Here is a 22,725-nt window from a genome sequence, read left to right on the forward strand (position 1 = left end):
ATATGCCATTTAAATGTTTTATCCAAAGCGACTTACAGTCATGTTAATACATTCTAATAATGGTCCCGGAATCGAACCCACTACCCTGGCGTTAATAATGCTCTAAACTAAGCTAATAAACTGTAGTAGGATCCAGTGTAAATGTCCCATTCTAAGTTCATTGGTTTCTACTGTTACAATTTCACATACCTTCTATACCTATTAAGCCCAATGTCATTTAATCAGAGAATAAAATAACTGATTTTAAAACAACACGAATTTTTTGCATCACTAGAATAGACGAGAAGCGTCATACAGTACCGTATTCCCTCCACTAGAGAGCAGTGTTGTCAGAAAACAAGTACTTTTACAGCAGGTGTTCCCAAACTCTTTCCCAGCGTTGAGCAACATCACATGCTCCACCCCCTTCCGCGCGCACGTAACACGTCTATTCCTATGGGAACTAATCGCTGTTCGTGACAAAAAACTGTTCACATCCCCCCAGTTGTTGTTGGTGGAGAGAGTTTTTTCAGGTTTAAAGCTGATTTCCTGGAATTCTATCTAGTACGTTATCATGAGGTGCATATATATATAAAAAAAAATGTTCCGTTTTAAAGCTACTTTCCTTGTAATTCTATACGTTTTGCCATGTCTAATGTGTATTCATGTGATATTTGAGTGACAGAAAAAAAAAGGTACAACAATATCTATGGGCTAAAAACATGTCAGCTGACGTGGGCTAGTTGATCTGGACATTTCTGACAAGTTATAAATGTCTCTCCGCGGTCTGAAATGACTGACAGGACAAGAGGAACTGATGATTCACTACCCGATATAGAAATTGCACCTTGTGCATTCTACAATTACAATGTTCAAGTGTAAGTTTAAAGGAGGACTGAGTTCTGCAGGTCCCCCCTGCCGGCTCTACGGTTTGGGAACCACTACAGTGTATGTAGGCTACTTTGTAACAAGACCCTTCTGAGAGATTTGATCCCAGGATTAGGCTGTAATAAATATATGCCCTCACTTTATTTCCAACAGCCCATATTGCAAATTGAAAGAGAAAGTTGTCGTCCTTTCTCCCTTTAGCCCAAAGACCGGCAGGTGGCGATATCGATGGTTTCATCTTACCATCAAAATGCATTGTACGCAGCTGACACTGCATTCGTATCCCCATGGACCTATTCGTACCTAAAACATTCTCCATTCAGGCTGCAAAGGTATCGATCTGCTACTTAACTAGATGTATTGGCGAAGAGGGGATTTCTTCTGAAAATATGCTTACTTTGTTTATGAGACGCCATTTTACACCACCATGCTAATGGCTAATGCTACTTCCTGATGTTACTGCTGCAATCTGATTGACTGAAACCACAATATGCCACATCTGGGACTTGCATTCCGAGGCATTAGCCACTCTAGCATGGTGGTGAAAAATGGTGTTTCATAAAGAAAGTACAGATACCCCCCCCTCTCCTTCTCGACAATACATCTAGTTAAGGAGGAAATCAACGCCTTTGCAGCCTGAAGATGGAGAATGTTTCAGGTAAAGCCGGTCCACGGGAGGATATGAGAATATTGCAGGCTGCATACAATGTGTTTGGACGGTAAAATGGAAACGACTCAATATCCCCATCTGCCAGCCTTTGGGCTACTCTCGTTTTGAAACACCAACATCGTTTAATATCATCAATGGGACTGACACCAGAGGTGTAAACTACTTAAAGTAAAAAATACTTTTAAGTCGTTTTTTCGGGGGTATCTGTACTTTATCTACATTTTTGACTACTTTTGCTTCACTATAGACAGTAATGTACTTTTTACTGCATACATTTTATCTGACACCCAAAAGTATTCGTTACATTTTGAATGCTTGGCATTTATCGAGAGAACATCCCCGCTCATCCCTATATGTGCCCAAGGCGTTTCTATTGTCTCTTTCCTGTCCCTGTGGAACAGCCGTAGCGGGACAGAGGAATGTGTTCATTCTAGTCGAACCACGGCAGGAGAGCGCAACGGTTGGAAACAGATGACTGATGTTCAGGTAAGAACGATACGCACTAACAAATAGGCATGTTACGTGTTTAGAATTTCATGATAAATGGTTTTAAATGGCACTTTAAAGGGTCTTATGTGTACGTGTTTATACTCTGGTCATCTCTAACGCATAAAGTTATTTTGCTTACATCGAAAGTTTGACCTTTGATGTAAAGGCTGACAGTGTTTCAACTTTCGTAACTGTTTGCTCGTTTTCTTTTCGGTCATTTTGGCCTTTCAGTAGGTGTCCGTGTTCACACTGATCAGTCTAATGATCTAATACGCTTGTTCAAATTGAATAACATGATATTAGTTTCAATTTCTCAAGTTTTTCATTCTGATCCACTCGTTTAAATTGAATAGAAAGCTGTTTTACATTTTACAAATTTTCTACACTGTAAATGGTAGATTTTGAAATCGTTTTTCCGATTTTGCAATTGATCTTTATTTTGGATGAGGAGGAGGGGGGTAAGATATTGATGTGGCTGGGGGAAACGGGGTAATTTCTAAATATGTGGTTGAAGTGGACGTTACCACTTCAGTTCGGGGTAGAATAGCCTTGTCTACACTATACAATAAAGCGGGACATTTTAATGTTTGGAGGCGAAGTCTCTCACACACACACACACACACACACACACACACACACACACACACACACACACACACACACACACACACACACACACACACACACACACACACACACACACACACACACACACACTAGCGCTCCCCAAGGCAATGCGATAGGCTACCATTATAACGGCCGTGGTGCGTTGTCAGGACTCCGACTGAAGTTACCTCTTGGTAATGACACAGACTACTAGAAACATGGGAGTTGCGTGCATCAGACCCTACAGGCTACAATGTTATCCTCAATCCCCTGCGTATACCAACACCTTGCATAGACAGTCTTAACAGCTAGTCATGTACTAATCTGTTCGTAATGGTATGTTGTTTTATGTACACGTCCAAATGAAGTAGCCTCGTAGGTTTATTGTCTTGCGTCGAGAATGATTGCACGTCCCGGTCAGGCTCATTGGTTGCTCTCGGGCGCCTGTGATAGACACCTTTGCAACTTGCATAGCTTCGGGGCGTGAGTTCTGGTAAAGCCCGGCCTGAGAGAGCAATTTTACGGTCCATTATTACAGGTAGACAGACTACTGTTCACCATATAGAGACTAGTGTCTACTCTAGACTACTGTTCACCATATAGAGAACATCTCTTTCGGTTATTGAAGTACGGTGAAGTGAATTTACACCCATTAATGGAATTCCGGTATTGGATTTAAATAATGGGTCCCTGATCTGTTCTACACAGAAATGCATAATTATGGATATGAATGTCATTGGGCACATGTTTGGACATCACAGTGCAGTACAGTAGACTACAGTAGAGTACAGTAGATTACAGTACAGTACAGTAGAGTAGAGTAGATTACAGTGCAGTACAGTAGAGTAGAGTAGATTACAGTGCAGTACAGTAGAGTAGAGTAGATTACAGTGCAGTACAGTAGAGTAGAGTAGATTACAGTGCAGTACAGTAGAGTACAGTAGAGTACAGTGTAGTACAGTAGAGTACAGTAGAGTACAGTAGATTACAGTGCAGTACAGCACAGTAGAGTACAGTAGAGTACAGTAGATTACAGTAGAGTACAGTACAGTACAGTACAGTAGAGTACAGCACAGTAGAGTACAGCACAGTAGACTACAGTAGAGTACAGTAGATTACAGTAGAGTACAGTACAGTACAGTAGAGTACAGTACAGTAGAGTACAGTAGAGTACAGTAGATTACAGTGCAGTACAGTACAGTACAGTAGAGTACAGTAGAGTACAGCACAGTAGACTACAGTAGAGTACAGTAGATTACAGTGTAGTACAGTACAGTACAGTAGATTACAGTGCAGTACAGTACAGTAGATTACAGTGCAGTACAGTACAGTAGAGTACAGTAGAGTACATTGCAGTGCAGTACAGTACAGTAGATTACAGTGCAGTACAGTGCAGTACAGTACTTTGTTGACACAGGATTTATGAGTTAGGGCTTTGTTGACACAGGACTTATGAGTTAGGGCTTTGTTGACACAGGACTTATGGGTTAGGGCTTTGTTGACACAGGACTTGTGCGTTAGGGCTTTGTTGACACAGGACTTGTGCGTTAGGGCTTTGTTGACACAGGACTTGTGGGTTAGGGCTTTGTTGACACAGGACTTTGTTGTTTTTTCGACACTGCTTTGCTTTATCTTGGCCAGGTCGCAGTTGTAAATGAGAACTTGTTCTCAACTGGCCTACCTGGTTAAATAAAGCTAAAAAAAATAAATAAAAAAAAAAAAAAAACAATTTAATTGAATCTCTTAAATAGTTTTAAAGTGAAATCCCAATGGAAATGCACACATGACATTTCCTTAGTCTTCACACCTCTCCTGGCGTCAGTGACGTCCGTAGGGACGTCTCTTCCTCGAGAGATGAGGTGTGTTTGAACCTCGTGGTAGTCCACAGACGGTCAGCCACCCAAACAATGTCGTAAATGGTGATTGAGTCATCACTAAGCGCCTGCAAGTCGCCCGTCACGAGTATCACCTTCACTAATTAAAACACTACGGTCTTTCCAATTATTAAAACACTCTTTGTAGCACGAATTGGAAATGTTGAGATTTTTAGTGTGCGCAGAACGGCCGGCTAGGGAAGTGGTTTACACCCACCTATAGACCTACTATATCTAGACCTACACAGTACCTTCAGTACCTACAGTACCTTCAGTAATATATTCACACCCCCTTTGACTTCTTCTACATTTTGGTGTGGTCATTAAGGTTTTATGTCAGAGTATCCCATCATGTCAAAGTGTAATTTAAAAAATTATAAAACATTAAAAGCTAAAAAATGTCTTTAGTTAATAAGTATTAATAAGTGTTTTTGTTTTGTCATTATGGGGTATTGTATGTAGATTGGTGAGGGGGGGGGGGGCTATTTAATGGGGGGGTAGAAGCTGTCTCTGTGCCTGTCTGAGAGTCGATGCTCCAGTACCGTTTGCCAGACAGTAGCAGAGCGAACAGTCTATGACTTGGGTGGCTGGAGTCTGTGGCAATTTTTCAGGCCTGATATAAAGGTCCTGGGTGGCAGGAAGCTCGGCCCCAGTGATGTACTGGACTGTCTGCAATAACCTCTGTAGCGCTTTGTGTTCAAGGGCGGTGAATTTGCTCTCAGTGATGCAGCCAGTCTAATAGCTCTTGATGGTGCAGCTGTAAAACTTTATGAGGATCCAAGGGACTATGCCAAATCTTGATGATAGTGTTGAAGTCGTGCTTGGCCACACAGTCGTGGGTGAACAGGCAGTACAAGAGAAGACTAAGCACGCCCCCCCCTGAGGGGTCCCCTGTTGTTGCCTACCCTCAGCACCTGTGGCTGGCCCGTCAAGAAGTCCAGGATCCAGTTTCAGAGGGAGGGGTTCAATCCCTGGGTCCCTAGCTTGGTGATGAGCTCGGAGAGGACTATGGTATTGAACACTGAGCTATAGTCCACGTACAGCATTCTCACATAGTTTTTCACCTTCTTGTCCAGATGGGAGAGGGCCATTAATATCTAGGCCTATACAGTACCTTCAGTATGGGATGGGAGAGGGCAGTGTGAAGTGCAATTGATATTGCGTCATCTGTGGATTTCTTGGGGCAGGATATGTGAATTGGAATGGGTCCAGGGTGTCTGGGATGATGGTGTTGATGTGTGTCATGACCATCTTCTCAAAGCACTTGTACAATTATAATAATTATACATGTGAGTGCTACAGGGTAATAGTCATTTAGCCAGGTCATCTTGGAGCTCTTGGGAACATGTTGGGATTACAGACTGGGACAAGGAGAGATTTATTAGGGATCCCCATTAGTTCCTGCCAAGGCAGCAGCTACTCTTCCTGGGGTTTATTATGGACCCCCATTAGTTCCTGCCAATGCAGCAGCTACTCTTCCTGGGGTTTATTATGGATCCCTATTAGTTCCTGCCAAGGCAGCAGCTACTCTTCCTGGGGTTTATTATGGATCCCCATTAGTTCCTGCCAAGGCAGCAGCTACTCTTCCTGGGGTTTATTATGGATCCCCATTAGTTCCTGCCAAGGCAGCAGCTACTCTTCCTGGGGTTTATTATGGATCCCCATTAGTTCCTGCCAAGGCAGCAGCTACTCCTCCTGGGGTTTATTATGGATCCCCATTAGTTCCTGCCAAGGCAGCAGCTCCTCTTTCTGGGGTTTATTATGGATCCCCATTAGTTCCTGCCAAGGCAGCAGCTACTCTTCCTGGGGTTTATTATGGATCCCCATTACTTCCTGCCAAGGCAGCAGCTACTCTTCCTGGGGTTTATTATGGATCCCCATTAGTTCCTGCCAAGGCAGCAGCTACTCTTCCTGGGGTTTATTATGGATCCCCATTAGTTCCTCTCAAGGAAGCAGTTACTCTTCCTGGGGTTTATTATGGATCCCCATTAGTTCCTCTCAAGGCAGCAGTTACTCTTCCTGGGGTTTATTATGGATCCTCATTAGTTCCTGACAAAGCAGCAGCTCCTCTTCCTGGGGTTTATTATGGATCCCCATTAGTTCCTGCCAAGGCAGCAACTACTCTTCCTGGGGTTTATTATGGATCCCCATTAGTTCCTGCCAAGGCAGCAGCTACTCTTCCTGGGGTTTATTGTGGATCCCCATTAGTTCCTGCCAAGGTAGCAGCTACTCTTCCTGGGGTTTATTGTGGATCCCCATTATTTCTTGTCCTCCCTAACTCGGACGACGCTAGGCCTATTGTGCGTCGCCCCACGGACCTCCCGGTCGCGGCCAGTTACAACAGAGCCTGGGCGCAAACTCAGAGTCTCTGGTGGCCCTTAACCACTGTGCCATCCGGGAGGCCCTGATCCCTTACATACTGGTCTGACACTAGATCCCCCTACATACTGGTCTGACACTAGATCCCCCTACATACTCGTCTGACACTAGATCCCCCTACATACTCGTCTGACACTAGATCCCCCCCTACATACTCGTCTGACACTAGATCCCCCTACATACTGGTCTGACACTAGATCCCCCCTACATACTCGTCTGACACTAGATCCCCCTACATACTCGTCTGACACTAGATCCCCCTACATACTCGTCTGACACTAGATCCCCCTACATACTCGTCTGACACTAGATCCCCCTACATACTCGTCTGACACTAGATCCCCCTACATACTCGTCTGACACTAGATCCCCTCTACATACTCGTCTGACACTAGATCCCCCTACATACTCGTCTGACACTAGATCCCCCTACATACTCATCTGAAACTAGATCCTCTACATACTGGTCTGAAACTAGATCCTCTACATACTGGTCTGAAACTAGATCCCCTACATACTGGTCTGACACTAGATCCCCCTACATACTGGTCAGACACTAGATCCCCCTACATACTCGTCTGACACTAGATCCCCCTACATACTGGTCTGACACTAGATCCCCCCTACATACTCGTCTGACACTAGATCCCCCTACATACTCGTCTGACACTAGATCCCCCTACATACTGGTCTGAAACTAGATCCCCCTACATACTGGTCTGAAACTAGATCCCCTACATACTGGTATGAAACTAGATCCCCTACATACTGGTATGAAACTAGATCCCCTACATACTGGTATGACACTAGATCCCTTACATACTGGTCTGAAACTAGATCGCCTACATACTGGTCTGAAACTAGATCCTCTACATACTGGTCTGATACTGGTCTGACACTAGATCCCCCTACATACTGGTCTGGAACTAGATCCCCTACATACTGGTCTGAAACTAGATCCCCCTACATACTGATCTGAAACTAGATCCCCCTACATACTGGTCTGAAACTAGATCCCCTACATACTGGTATGAAACTAGATCCCCTACATACTGGTCTGAAACTAGATCCCCTACATACTGGTCTGAAACTAGATCCCCTACATACTGGTCTGAAACTAGATCCCTTACATACTGGTCTGAAACTAGATCCCTTACATACTGGTCTGAAACTAGATCCCCTACATACTGGTCTGAAACTAGATCCTCTACATACTGGTCTGAAACTAGATCCCCTACATACTGGTCTGACACTAGATCCCCCTACATACTGGTCTGAAACTAGATCCCCTACATACTGGTCTGAAACAAGATCCCCTACATACTGGTCTGAAACTAGATCCCCTACATACTGGTCTGAAACTAGATCCCCTACATACTGGTCTGAAACTAGATCCCCTACATACTGGTCTGAAACTAGATCCCCTACATACTGGTCTGGAACTAGATCCCCTACATACTGGTCTGAAACTAGATCCCCTACATACTGGTCTGAAAGTAGATCCCCTACATACTGGTCTGAAACTAGATCCCCTACATACTGGTCTGAAACTAGATCCCCTACATGCTGGTCTGAAACTAGATCCCCTACATACTGGTCTGAAACTAGATCCCCTACATACTGGTCTGAAACTACATCCCCTACATACTGGTCTGAAACTAGATCCCCTACATACTGGTCTGAAACTAGATCCTCTACATACTGGTCTGAAACTAGATCCCCTACATACTGGTCTGACACTAGATCCCCCTACATACTGGTCTGAAACTAGATCCCCTACATACTGGTCTGAAACCAGATCCCCTACATACTGGTCTGAAACTAGATCCCCTACATACTGGTCTGAAACTAGATCCCCTACATACTGGTCTGAAACTAGATCCCCTACATACTGTTCTGAAACTAGATCCCCTACATACTGGTCTGGAACTAGATCCCCTACATACTGGTCTGAAACTAGATCCCCTACATACTGGTCTGAAACTAGATCCCCTACATACTGGTCTGAAACTAGATCCCCTACATACTGGTCTGAAACTAGATCCCCTACATGCTGGTCTGAAACTAGATCCCCTACATACTGGTCTGAAACTAGATCCCCTACATACTGGTCTGAAACTAGATCCCCTACATACTGGTCTGAAACTAGATCCCCTACATACTGGTCTGACACTAGATCCCCTACATACTGGTCTGAAACTAGATCCCCTACATACTGGTCTGACACTAGATCCCCTACATACTGGTCTGAAACTAGATCCCCTACATACTGGTCTGAAACTAGATCCCCTACATACTGGTCTGAAACTAGATCCCCTACATACTGGTCTGAAACTAGATCCCCTACATACTGGTCTGAAACCAGATCCCCTACATACTGGTCTGAAACTAGATCCCCTACATACTGGTCTGAAACTAGATCCCCTACATACTGGTCTGAAACTAGATCCCCTACATACTGGTCTGAAACTAGATCCCCTACATACTGGTCTGAAACTAGATCCCCTACATACTGGTCTGAAACTAGATCCCCTACATACTGGTCTGAAACTAGATCCCCTACATACTGGTCTGAAACTAGATCCCCTACATACTGGTCTTGACAAGAAAACTGTCGGAGTGTCCCTTTGTTAACCTGCAAAAGCGGCGTCACAGCCTCGCTTTCCATTTGCCTTGAAAACCACAACATCTGGTTGTTGGGGTTCCGGCTGAGGCTAACATGCTCCTAACATACGTTTCTGGTGGCTTCATGCGACACGAGTGAATGACACGTCATTCTCCTCCATAACAGATTCCCTAGAGGACAGGAAGTTACATCATCAGTGACTGATCCCCTAGAGGACAGGAAGTTACATCGTCAGGGACTGATCCCCTAGAGGACAGGAAGGTACATCGTCAGGGACTGATCCCCTAGAGGACAGGAAGGCACATCGTCAGGGACTGATCCTCTAGAGGACAGGAAGGTACATCGTCAGGGACTGATCCTCTAGAGGACAGGAAGGCACATCGTCAGGGACTGATCCTCTAGAGGACAGGAAGGTACATCGTCAGGGACTGATCCCCTAGAGGACAGGAAGGTACATCGTCAGGGACTGATCCCCTAGAGGACAGGAAGGCACATCGTCAGGGACTGATCCCCTAGAGGACAGGAAGGCACATCGTCAGGGACTGATCCTCTAGAGGACAGGAAGGTACATCGTCAGGGACTGATCCTCTAGAGGACAGGAAGGTACATCGTCAGGGACTGTCGTTCACTCACGTCCGTAGGCTATCCTCTCTTTGTCGGTCTTTTCGCGCCCTTGGGTCTTGTATTGCTACACTGGATAACTATAGTAAGAAGTATTTTGGGAAAATTGATAATACTTCCCAAAATACTAGCATCTGAAAGAACCTGGTGTTTAAAGGGTGACCATAATGTACTGGTAGTTTAAAGGATGACCATGGTATACTGGTAGTTTAAAGGGTGACCATAATGTACTGGTAGTTTAAAGGATGACCATAGTATACTGGTAGTTTAAAGGATGACCATAATATACTGGTAGTTTAAAGGGTGACCATAATGTACTGGTAGTTTAAAGGATGACCATAGTATACTGGTAGTTTAAAAGGTGACCATAATGTACTGGTAGTTTAAAGGATGAGCATAATATACTGGTAGTTTAAAGGGTGACCATAGTGTACTGGTAGTTTAAAGGGTGACCATAATATACTGGTAGTTTAAAGGGTGACCATAATGTACTGGTAGTTTAAAGGATGACCATAGTATACTGGTAGTTTAAAGGGTGACCATAATGTACTGGTAGTTTTAAGGATGACCATAGTATACTGGTAGTTTAAAGGGTGACCATAATGTACTGGTAGTTTAAAGGATGACCATAGTATACTGGTAGTTTAAAGGGTGACCATAATATACTGGTAGTTTAAAGGGTGACCATAGTATACTGGTAGTTTAAAGGGTGACCATAATGTACTGGTAGTTTAAAGGATGACCATAGTATACTGGTAGTTTAAAGGGTGACCATAATGTACTGGTAGTTTAAAGGATGACCATAGTATACTGGTAGTTTAAAGGGTGACCATAATGTACTGGTAGTTTAAAGGATGACCATAGTATACTGGTAGTTTAAAGGGTGACCATAATGTACTGGTAGTTTAAAGGATGACCATATTATACTGGTTGTTTAAAGGGTGACCATAGTATACTGGTAGTTTAAAGGGTGACCATAATATACTGGTAGTTTAAAGGGTGACCATAATATACTGGTAGTTTAAAGGGTGACCATAGTATACTGGTAGTTTTACGGTGTTTAAAGGGTGACCATAATATACTGGTAGTTTTAAGGTGTTTAAAGGGTGACCATAATATACTGGTAGTTTAAAGGGTGACCATAATATACGGGTAGTTTAAAGGGTGACCATAGTATACTGGTAGTTTTACGGTGTTTAAAGGGTGACCATAGTATACTGGTAGTTTTAAGGTGTTTAAAGGGTGACCATAGTATACTGGTAGTTTTAAGGTGTTTACAGGGTGACCATAATATACTGGTAGTTTAAAGGGTGACCATAATGTACTGGTAGTTTAAAGGGTGACCATAATATACTGGTAGTTTTAAGGTGTTTAAAGGGTGACCATAGTATACTGGTAGTTTTAAGGTGTTTAAAGGGTGACCATAATATACTGGTAGTTTAAAGGGTGACCATAATATACTGGTAGTTTTAAGGTGTTTAAAGGGTGACCATAGTATACTGGTAGTTTAAAGGGTGACCATAATATACTGGTAGTTTAAAGGGTGACCATAATATACTGGTAGTTTAAAGGGTGACCATAATATACTGGTAGTTTAAAGGGTGACCATAGTATACTGGTTGTTTTAATGTGTTTAAAGGGTGACCATAATATACTGGTAGTTTTAAGGTGTTGAAAGGGTGACCATAGTATACTGGTAGTTTAAATGGTGACCATAGTATACTGGTAGTTTAAAGGGTGACCATAATATACTGGTAGTTTAAAGGGTGACCATAGTATACTGGTAGTTTAAAGGGTGACCATAGTATACTGGTAGTTTAAAGGGTGACCATAGTATACTGGTAGTTTAAAGGGTGACCATAATATACTGGTAGTTTAAAGGGTGACCATAATATACTGGTAGTTTAAAGGGTGACCATAATATACTGGTAGTTTAAAGGGTGATCATAATATACTGGTAGTTTAAAGGGTGACCATAATATACTGGTAGTTTAAAGGGTGACCATACCATACTGGTAGTTTAAAGGGTGACCATAATATACTGGTAGTTTAAAGGGTGATCATAATATACTGGTAGTTTAAAGGGTGACCATAATATACTGGTAGTTTAAAGGGTGACCATAGTATACTGGTAGTTTTACGGTGTTTAAAGGGTGACCATAATATACTGGTAGTTTTAAGGTGTTTAAAGGGTGACCATAATATACTGGTAGTTTAAAGGGTGACCATAATATACTGGTAGTTTAAAGGGTGACCATAGTATACTGGTAGTTTTAAGGTGTTTAAAGGGTGACCATAATATACTGGTAGTTTTAAGGTGTTTAAAGGGTTACCATAATATACTGGTAGTTTAAAGGGTGACCATAATATACTGGTAGTTTTCAGGTGTTTAAAGGGTGACCATAGTGCACTGGTAGTTGTAAGGTGTGTCAACTTGGTCACTGAGTAAACTACCTTTCATCCCATTCCCACCAGAGGTGATTTGTTTGAGTAGGTTGTGTGTGCAAGGTCTCAGAGGAAAGGAATGTGTGAGTGCGGTTTGGTTACAGAAGTGTTTGCCAAGCACAGAGTAACCTGGTTAAACATTGACTGAACTGAAAATGGACTCTGTGTGATACTGTATATGAGGGCTTCAAACGTCTTTTTAATAGATGAAAAAAAACTTTATTTAACCAGGTAGGCCAGTTGAGAACAAGTTCTCATTTACAACTACGCCATGGCCATGATAAAGCAAAGCAGTGTGACAAAAACAACAACACAGAGTTACACATGGAATAAACAAACATACAGTCAATAACACAATCGAAAAAAATCTATATTCAGTGTGTGCAAATGTAGAAGATTAGGGAGGTAAGGCAATAAATAGGCTGTAGTGGTGAAGAAATGACAATATATCAATTAAACACTGGAGTGACAGATGTGCAGAAGATGAATGTGTAAGTAGAGATACTGGGGTGCAAAGCAGCAAAAGATAAATAACAATATGGGGATGAGGTAGTTGGGTGGGCTGTTTACAGATGGGCTGTGTATAGGTGCAGTGATCGGTAAGCTGCTCTGGCAGCTGATGCTTAAAGTTAGTGAGGGAGATATGAGTCTCCAGCTTCAGTGATTTTTTTGCAATTCGTTCCAATCATTGGCAGCAGATAACTGGAAGGAAAGGCGGCCAAATGAGGAGTTGGCTTTGGGGATGACCAGTGAGATATACCTGTTGGAGAGCGTGCTATTGGGGGCGGGGCCTGCTATGGTGACCAGTGAGCTGAGATAAGGTGGGGCTTTACCTAGCAAAGACTTATAGATGACCTGGAGCCAGTGGGTTTGGCGATGAATAAGAAGCGGGGGCCAGCCAACGAGAGCGTACGGGTCGCAGTGGTGGGTAGTGTATGGGGCTTTGGTGACAAAACGGATGGCACTGTGATAGACTACATCCAGTTTGCTGAGTAGAGTGTTGGAGGCTATTTTGCAAATAACGTCGCCGAAGTCAAGGATCAGTATTATAGTCAGTTTTACGAGGGTATGTTTGGCGGCGCTTTGTTGCGAAATAGGAAGCGACAGAGCCTGGGCGCAAACCCAGAGTCTCTGGTGGCACAGCTGGCGCTGCAGTACAGCGCCCTTAACCACTGCGCCACCCGGGAGGCCTGATTGGAGATGTTTAATATGAGTCTGGAAGGAGAGTTTACGGTCTTAACCAGACACCTAGGTATATGTAGTTGTCCACATATTCAGAAGTCAGAACCGTCCAGAGTAGTGATGCTAGGCGGGCGGGCAGGTGCAGGCAGCGATCGGTTGAAGAGAATGCATTTAGTTTTTACTCGTGTTTAAGAGCAAGTAAAACAATGTTCAATATATAATCCTAGATAGTCATAAGGGTTGCTATAGCGTCGCTATAAGTCATTCATGGGAAGGAAGCGGGACAGTAGTAAATTTGCTTTACACATTGTATTCCCCTACTCAAACGACAAGCAGTCATCCACTGGGACCAAGGCAGAGTTTGACACGGCTGTTGTTTTGAGGAAGCACACACACACATGGCTTCATGAGTTTTGACTCAGGCTTTTTTGAAAGACTGCTCTCTTCAGCACTTTTATTTCACCGTAATGGTGGCTTCCAGATGCTACAGTGAAGATGCCTGCTAGCTGGTCTGCACATGCCCTGATGACACGCCCTGGAAAACCGTCTGGCCAAGCGGTCTTTACGAGTGTTGACCTGTTTTAATAACCTTACTCACGTTAGCCTCGGAGAAAGAGGGATCACTCAATCTTCATGATCAGTGGGGTGCCTGCAGGGCTCTCTGTTGTTTTTGTGAAAGCGTGCATAAAGGGCTTTTAGTCGTGCTGGTAGAGAGGCATCGTTGGGCAGATCATGGCTAGGGCTTCCTTTTGTTGTCCGTAATGCACTGTAGCCCCTGCCACATCCGTTGAGGGTCGGAGACGTGTTAAATTGGGATTCCACCTTGCTCCGATATTGTCATTTTGGCTGTTTGATGGCTCTGAGGAGGTTAAAGCAGGACTTCTCGTACGCGTTCGTGTCCTCAGCTGAAGCCTCGGGATTGGCTGCGATAGCCCTGTGAGCACATTTAGATGTTTTTTAAAGTTTATATTCAAATGGCTCTCCTGTGAATAGTATTCTTTTCATTAAACCTTTATTTAACGAGGCAAGTCAGTTAAGAACAAATTCTTATTTTCAATGACAGCCTACCAAAATGCAAAAGGCCTCCTGCAGCGACAGGAGCTGGAATGAAAAATAATTGTTTTTATAAAATATATATATTGGACAAAACACACATCACGACAAGAGAGACAACACTACATAAAAAGAGACCTAAGACAGCAACATAGCAAGGCAGCAACACATTCCAACACAGCATGGCAGCAACACAACATGACAACAACATGGTAGCATCACAACATGGTAGCAGAACAAAACATGGTACAAACATTATTGGGCACAGACAACAGCACAAAGGGAAATAAGGTAGAGACAACAATACATCACGCAAAGCAGCCACAACTGAGTCTTTGAATGAAGAGATTAAAGATTAAACTGTTCAGCTTGAGTGTTTGTTGCAGCACGACCCAGTCACTAAGCGGCAGAAAACTGAAAAGACGAAGGATGCATGTTTTGGAATATTTTTTGCATTCTGTACAGGCTTCCTTCTTTTCACTCTGTCGTTTAGGTTCGTATTGTGGAGTAACTACAATGTTGTTGGCATCACGTGTCTTAGTGACGTGGAATTAAAATCCCCGGCAACAAGAACAGCAGACTCCATGATCCGTGGAGTTTCCTGCTTGTTTATAGCCCAGTTTGTTAATTGTCTGCTTGTTGTTTTTGTTGACCTGAGATAGAATGTTTACAACAGTCACGATAACAGATGAAAACTCTTCTCAAGGGGTAGAAAGGTCGGCATTTCAACATCAGTCATACCAAGATAGGTCTAGACTTCCACACCATTTACTGTTGATGGTTCTGGAATGTTTATAGCTTTATCTTCAGAATTTGTTCTTATTAACTGACTTTGCCTAGTTAAATAGCGGCAATAAAGGTTAAAATCTTCCGAAGCCTCTTTGGTTTCTCCTTTACAGCTCTGAAATACCAGTGAGTTGGTGGCCATTGAAAAATATTTTAAAAAACACATAGGATTAGGTCGAGGTATTGAGTGATTGGACTTTGCCCTCGTCATCAGATCATGATCCATGAAATGATGGCCTTGGTTCACAAACTGTGTTCTTTGGTTTGCATGTCTTTCTGTCTGGCTGTATATGCCATGCCATCTAAACACAGTTTGCATTGTCAGATGTAATCTTGCTCCATCTACAAAAACAAACAGAAATGTATTAGTGTTGTTGCAATCTGTGAGAAAAGCAGATAATGTGTGAATATAACCTGGATTCCTACCATAATATCACTGGATTCCTACCATAATATCACTGGATTCCTACCATAATATCACTGGATTCCTACCATAATATCACTGGATTCCTACCATAATATCACTGGATTCCTACCATAATATCACTGGATTCCTACCATAATATCACTGGATTCCTACCATAATATCACTGGATTCCTACCATAATATCACTGGATTCCTACCATAATATCACTGGATTCCTACCATAATATCACTGGATTCCTACCATAATATCACTGGATTCCTACCATAATATCACTGGATTCCTACCATAATATCACTGGATTCCTACCATAATATCACTGGATTCCTACCATAATATCACTGGATTCCTACCATAATATCACTGGATTCCTACCATAATATCACTGGATTCCTACCATAATATCACTGGATTCCTACCATAATATCACTGGATTCCTACCATAATATCACTGGATTCCTACCATAAATCACTGGATTCCTACCATAATATCACTGGATTCCTACCATAATATCACTGGACATCAGATGGATGACCTCAGACCTCAGATATTCCAGGATGAGATAGTGAAGGCTTTGTGTTCCATAAAGTGTCCAATGTTGTTGGTCGTGTGGTTTGGCCTCAGGCATCTCTCTCTCTCTCTCTCTCTCTCTCTCTCTCTCTCTCTCTCTCTCTCTCTCTCTCGCTAAACACACAGTAGCTCAAACGCACAGTTAGCTCAACCGCACAGTTAGCTCAAACGCACAGTTAGCTCAAACGCACAGTTAGCTCAAACGCACAGTTAGCCAAACACACAGTTAGCTAAACACACAGTAGCTCAAACGCACAGTTAGCTAAACACACAGTAGCTCAAACGCACAGTTAGCTCAAACGCACAGTTAGCTCAAACGCACAGTTAGCTAAACACACAGTTAGCTAAACACACAGTAGCTCAAACACACAGTAGCTCAAACGCACAGTTAGCTCAAACGCACAGTTAGCTCAAACACACAGTTAGCTAAACGCACAATTAGCTAAACGCACAGTTAGCTCAAACGCACAGTTAGCTCAAACACACAGTTAGCTCAAACACACAGTTAGCTCAAACACACAGTTAGCTAAACACACTATTTCCAGACTGTTAATGCTGAACTGTACAGGGGAAACACTATGTTGGAATATCAGAAAGCCGCTTTAAACCCACAACAGCATCTCTACCATGGTCATAAACCCACAACAGCATCTCTACCATGGTCATAAACCCACAACAGCATCTCTACCGTGGTCATAAACCCACAACAGCATCTCTACCGTGGTCATAAACCCACTACAGCATCTCTACCGTGGTCATAAACCCATTACAGCATCTCTACCGTGGTCATAAACCCATTACAGCATCTCTACCGTGGTCATAAACCCTCAACAGCATCTCTACCATGGTCATAAACCCACAACAGCATCTCTACCATGGTCATAAACCCACAACAGCATCTCTACCGTGGTCATAAACCCACAACAGCATCTCTACCTTGGTCATAAAACCATTACAGCATCTCTACCGTGGTCATAAACCCACAACAGCATCTCTACCATGGTCATAAACCCACAACAGCATCTCTACCATGGTCATAAACCCACAACAGCATCTCTACCGTGGTCATAAACCCACAACAGCATCTCTACCTTGGTCATAAAACCATTACAGCATCTCTACCGTGGTCATAAACCCACAACAGCATCTCTACCATGGTCATAAACCCACAACAGCATCTCTACCATGGTCATAAACCCACAACAGCATCTCTACCATGGTCATAAACCCACAACAGCATCTCTACCATGGTCATAAACCCACAACAGCATCTCTACCATGGTCATAAACCCACAACAGCATCTCTACCATGGTCATAAACCCACAACAGCATCTCTACCGTGGTCATAAACCCACTACAGCATCTCTACCGTGGTCATAAACCCACAACAGCATCTCTACCACGGTCATAAACCCACAACAGCATCTCTACCGTGGTCATAAACCCACAACAGCATCTCTACCACGGTCATAAACCCACAACAGCATCTCTACCACGGTCATAAACCCACAACAGCATCTCTACCATGGTCATAAACCCATAACAGCATCTCTACCGTGGTCATAAACCCACAACAGCATCTCTACCATGGTCATAAACCCACAACAGCATCTCTACCACGGTCATAAACCCACAACAGCATCTCTACCATGGTCATAAACCCACAACAGCATCTCTACCATGGTCATAAACCCACAACAGCATCTCTACCATGGTCATAAACCCACAACAGCATCTCTACCACGGTCATAAACCCACAACAGCATCTCTACCACGGTCATAAACCCACAACAGCATCTCTACCATGGTCATAAACCCACAACAGCATCTCTACCGTGGTCATAAACCCACAACAGCATCTCTACCGTGGTCATAAACCCACAACAGCATCTCTACCGTGGTCATAAACCCACAACAGCATCTCTACCATGGTCATAAACCCACAACAGCATCTCTACCGTGGTCATAAACCCACAACAGCATCTCTACCATGGTCATAAACCCACAACAGCATCTCTACCATGGTCATAAACCCACAACAGCATCTCTACCATGGTCATAAACCCACAACAGCATCTCTACCACGGTCATAAACCCACAACAGCATCTCTACCATGGTCATAAACCCATAACAGCATCTCTACCGTGGTCATAAACCCACAACAGCATCTCTACCATGGTCATAAACCCACAACAGCATCTCTACCATGGTCGTAAACCCACAACAGCATCTCTACCATGGTCATAAACCCACAACAGCATCTCTACCACGGTCATAAACCCACAACAGCATCTCTACCATGGTCATAAACCCACAACAGCATCTCTACCATGGTCATAAACCCACAACAGCATCTCTACCATGGTCATAAACCCACAACAGCATCTCTACCATGGTCATAAACCCACAACAGCATCTCTACCATGGTCATAAACCCACAACAGCATCTCTACCGTGGTCATAAACCCACAACAGCATCTCTACCATGGTCATAAACCCACAACAGCATCTCTACCATGGTCATAAACCCACAACAGCATCTCTACCGTGGTCATAAACCCACAACAGCATCTCTACCGTGGTCATAAACCCACAACAGCATCTCTACCGTGGTCATAAACCCACAACAGCATCTCTACCATGGTCATAAACCCACAACAGCATCTCTACCACGGTCATAAACCCACAACAGCATCTCTACCACGGTCATAAACCCACAACAGCATCTCTACCATGGTCATAAACCCACAACAGCATCTCTACAATGGTCATAAACCCACAACAGCATCTCTACCGTGGTCATAAACCCACAACAGCATCTCTACCATGGTCATAAACCCACAACAGCAGCTCTACCATGGTCATAAACCCACAACAGCATCTCTACCATGGTCATAAACCCACAACAGCATCTCTACCGTGGTCATAAACCCACAACAGCATCTCTACCACGGTCATAAACCCACAACAGCATCTCTACCATGGTCATTAATGATTGAACAGATTCTGGCTCCACAGAAAGTGCTTCTCTGCCATCATCAGTTTCCTTCTCCAGTTCAGCACACATTATTCTGTCTTCTTAGCTGCACCTTGGGAGTGTGTGTGTGTGTGTGTGTGTGTGTGTGTGTGTGTGTGTGTGTGTGTGTGTGTGTGTGTGTGTGTGTGTGTGTGTGTGTGTGTGTGTGTGTGTGTGTGTGTGTGTGTGTGTGTGTGTGTGTGTGAGCCACGTTTACTGTCTGCGACAGTTCCATCACGTGTCGTCATTGATCACGATCAGTAGCATTGATTAGCCAAATAATCAATCAGAATGATTGAACAATCTTGAATGTTAGGCTTGACCGAGAGTTACCTTGGGAAGGCACATTGTTCTTTTTATTGGTGTGTTATGGTAACCAAGGTTACATCTGTAATGATCAGACGGCCTACGCACTACACTAACAGAGAAACGTCTGTCTGTCTGTCTGTCTGTCTGTCTGTCTGTCTGTCTGTCTGTCTGTCTGTCTTTAAAGTGAATCTATCAGCTTCTGGCTGGACAGGTGATGAGGTCATTCATCCACATTTCCAAAGCCATGACGGTGCTTCTGAAATGTTGCCCTTCAAGTTGCTCAGTTACTGGTGAAAGGTGAAGGAGGAAGGGTTTTCCATTACAATGGTGACGTTATCTTCAGATCTGGCTTTGATGTATAAAAAGAAATGTTTATTTCCTCTTAGAAAGATTAGCGAAGAACTCATAGTACTCATGAGAACAAGAAGCTCTCTATCTGTCAGTACTCATAGTACTCATGAGAACAATAAGTTATTGATCTTTCAGTACTCATAGTACTCATGAGAACAAGAAGCTCTCTATCTGTCAGTACTCATAGTAATCATGAGAACAAGAAGTTATTGATCTGTCAGTACTCAGAGTACTCATGAGAACAATAAGTTATTGATCTGTCAGTACTCAGAGTACTCATGAGAATGTGAATGACCTCACTTTACATTATTATGGCGTAATGTAAAAGTGGAAACAATTGGTCTTCAGTTAAATGTAACTAAATGTAATAGAAATGTAATCTAAGTAACTGTTAACCAGTTAAATGTTTTTTTATTTATTTAACCATGCAAGTCAGTTAAGAACAAATTCTTATTTTCAATGACGGCCTAGGGGCAGGGGCAGCCTGTTCAGGGGCAGAATGACAGATTTGTACCTTGTCAGCTCGGGGGTTTGAACTTGCAACCTTCCGGTTACTAGTCCAACACTCTGACCACTAGGCTACCCTGCCGCCCCGGCATGTAATAGAAAAATGTAATGTAACTAATAACCAGTTAAATGTAACTACATGTAATAGAACATTGAATCTTAGTAATCCCAAAAGTAATTATTTATTATGAGAGGTCCATAAACAATAACTAGTAATGCTGCTTACTCAAAGAAAGGTTAAAATCCCACCTTTCTGGTAAAAATGGTTATACATTGTGTAGTCACTTTTAAGGAGACTAGCTCCAGTACACAGTACAAATATTGATGTGATGTATTTCCTGTTCAACAAAACTGTTTGAAGAAGGCTTGAAAGGACTGATATGCTTTCTAAATATATTTTAATCCAATTCTAAAAGGACTAACTATAAGATTTCACCTTCTTTTAAAACTTTAAAAATACATATTTCTATGTTTAGTGTTAGAGGAAGATCTGCATGTTTTCTTCAAGTCTCTTTTGGTCAAAACGTCCCCCCCTCCCAGTTCCCCCCATCTGTGAATGTCTCAGAGCTCTAGCTTGGCTTCCTGAACTCCTTGGAGACTGTGAGGGTGTTGGTGAATGGAGAAAGGTAGAGACAGGCGCAGGACACGGATATGAGGATAGTCCGACAATTTACTCAAAAATGAAGAATAATGTTCCAACACGGAAAACTACAAAAAAAAAATCAAAAACACAAGAACACGAAGCCACATGACAAACAATAACGCACAGTACAGAGAGGGAAGCCAGAGGGTTAAATAAGGAACATAATAAATGTAATAGAAATCAGGTGTGAATAATGAAGACAACACCAAACGAAAATGAAACATGGATCGGTAGCGACTAGAAAGCCGGTGACGTCGACCGCCGAACGCCACCCGACCAGAGGGACCAACCTTGGCGGAAGTCGTGACCGAGACTTGCCTTTCATCTCATGTTAATCTTGTCCGTCTATGACAGGGATGGGCAACTGGTTTAGGCCCTCAGGACCAATTTTTTTTTTTTAAATACTGTATATTTTATTGATTTTTCTAAACTTAGTCAGGGTCTCAACTTCCTGTTGACAGTTAGAGTAATAGAATACAAAATGTGACATTTTCAGCAGACACTCAATTATCTCATGTCAGCAACATTGTTTTAGATTGGTCAATTAGTCTAGCAGCCAGCTATCTAAACTTGACCATTGGTCATCAGTTATCATATTAAAAAAACTGTAAACATTTGCCTCCAAACGTGTAGAATTACACGGGACATGTGTTTGCATTTGTGGTCCCCCACATCAAAGTTGTCCATCCCTGGTCTATGACAAACAGCAAGTGTTTTTGTTTACAATCTATGAATCTGTTGACCGGAACCGGTACCAGAACCAGAACCATGCAGGTCCTGACATCTGAGCCTTGCTATGTATAGAAATGGTGATGTTGTATTGTTGAATACATCATGATTTTTATTTTACCTTTATTTAACCTTTATTTAACCAGGCAAGTCAGTTAAGAACAAATTCTTATTTTCAATGAACGGCCTAGGAACAGGGGCAGAACGACAGATTTGGACCTTGTCAGCTCGGGGGTTTGAACCTTCCGCAACCTTCCGGTTACTAGTCACACACTCTAACCACTAGGCTACCCTGCCGCCCCATCATTACCTTAAAATGTTGACTGCATACATGTAAATTATGCTGTTATGCTGGAAATCATGTTGAGGCCCTCTTACTCAGCTAGGAGCTGGTGAGGCCCTCTTACTCAGCTAGGCGCTGGTGAGGCCCTCTTACTCAGCTAGGCGCTGGTGAGGCCCTCTTACTCAGCTAGGAACTGGTGAGGCCCTCGACTCAGCTAGGAGCTGGTGAGACCCTCTACTCTGCTAGGAGCTGGTGAGGCCCTCTACTCAGCTAGGAGTTGGTGAGGCCCTC

General features: G+C 43.0%; 1 protein-coding gene across 4 annotated transcripts in view; it reads left to right on the forward strand.

Annotated features, from left to right (window-relative positions):
• Positions 1-1,186: 1,186 nt before the first annotated feature.
• Positions 1,187-22,725, forward strand: part of LOC118382407 (MOB kinase activator 3B) — a 73,147-nt gene continuing 51,608 nt past the window's right edge. For 3 of the 4 annotated variants that reach the window (XR_008061574.1, XR_008061578.1, XM_052458660.1), the window contains exon 1: positions 1,187-2,023. The gene's annotated coding sequence lies outside the window, so the exon portion shown is untranslated. The remainder of the gene's footprint in view (positions 2,024-22,725) is intronic. The other variant, XR_008061575.1, reaches the window with a different exon arrangement.

Source organism: Oncorhynchus keta, chromosome 12 (assembly GCF_023373465.1).
Source record: "Oncorhynchus keta strain PuntledgeMale-10-30-2019 chromosome 12, Oket_V2, whole genome shotgun sequence".
Classification (NCBI taxonomy): Eukaryota; Metazoa; Chordata; class Actinopteri; order Salmoniformes; family Salmonidae; genus Oncorhynchus; species Oncorhynchus keta.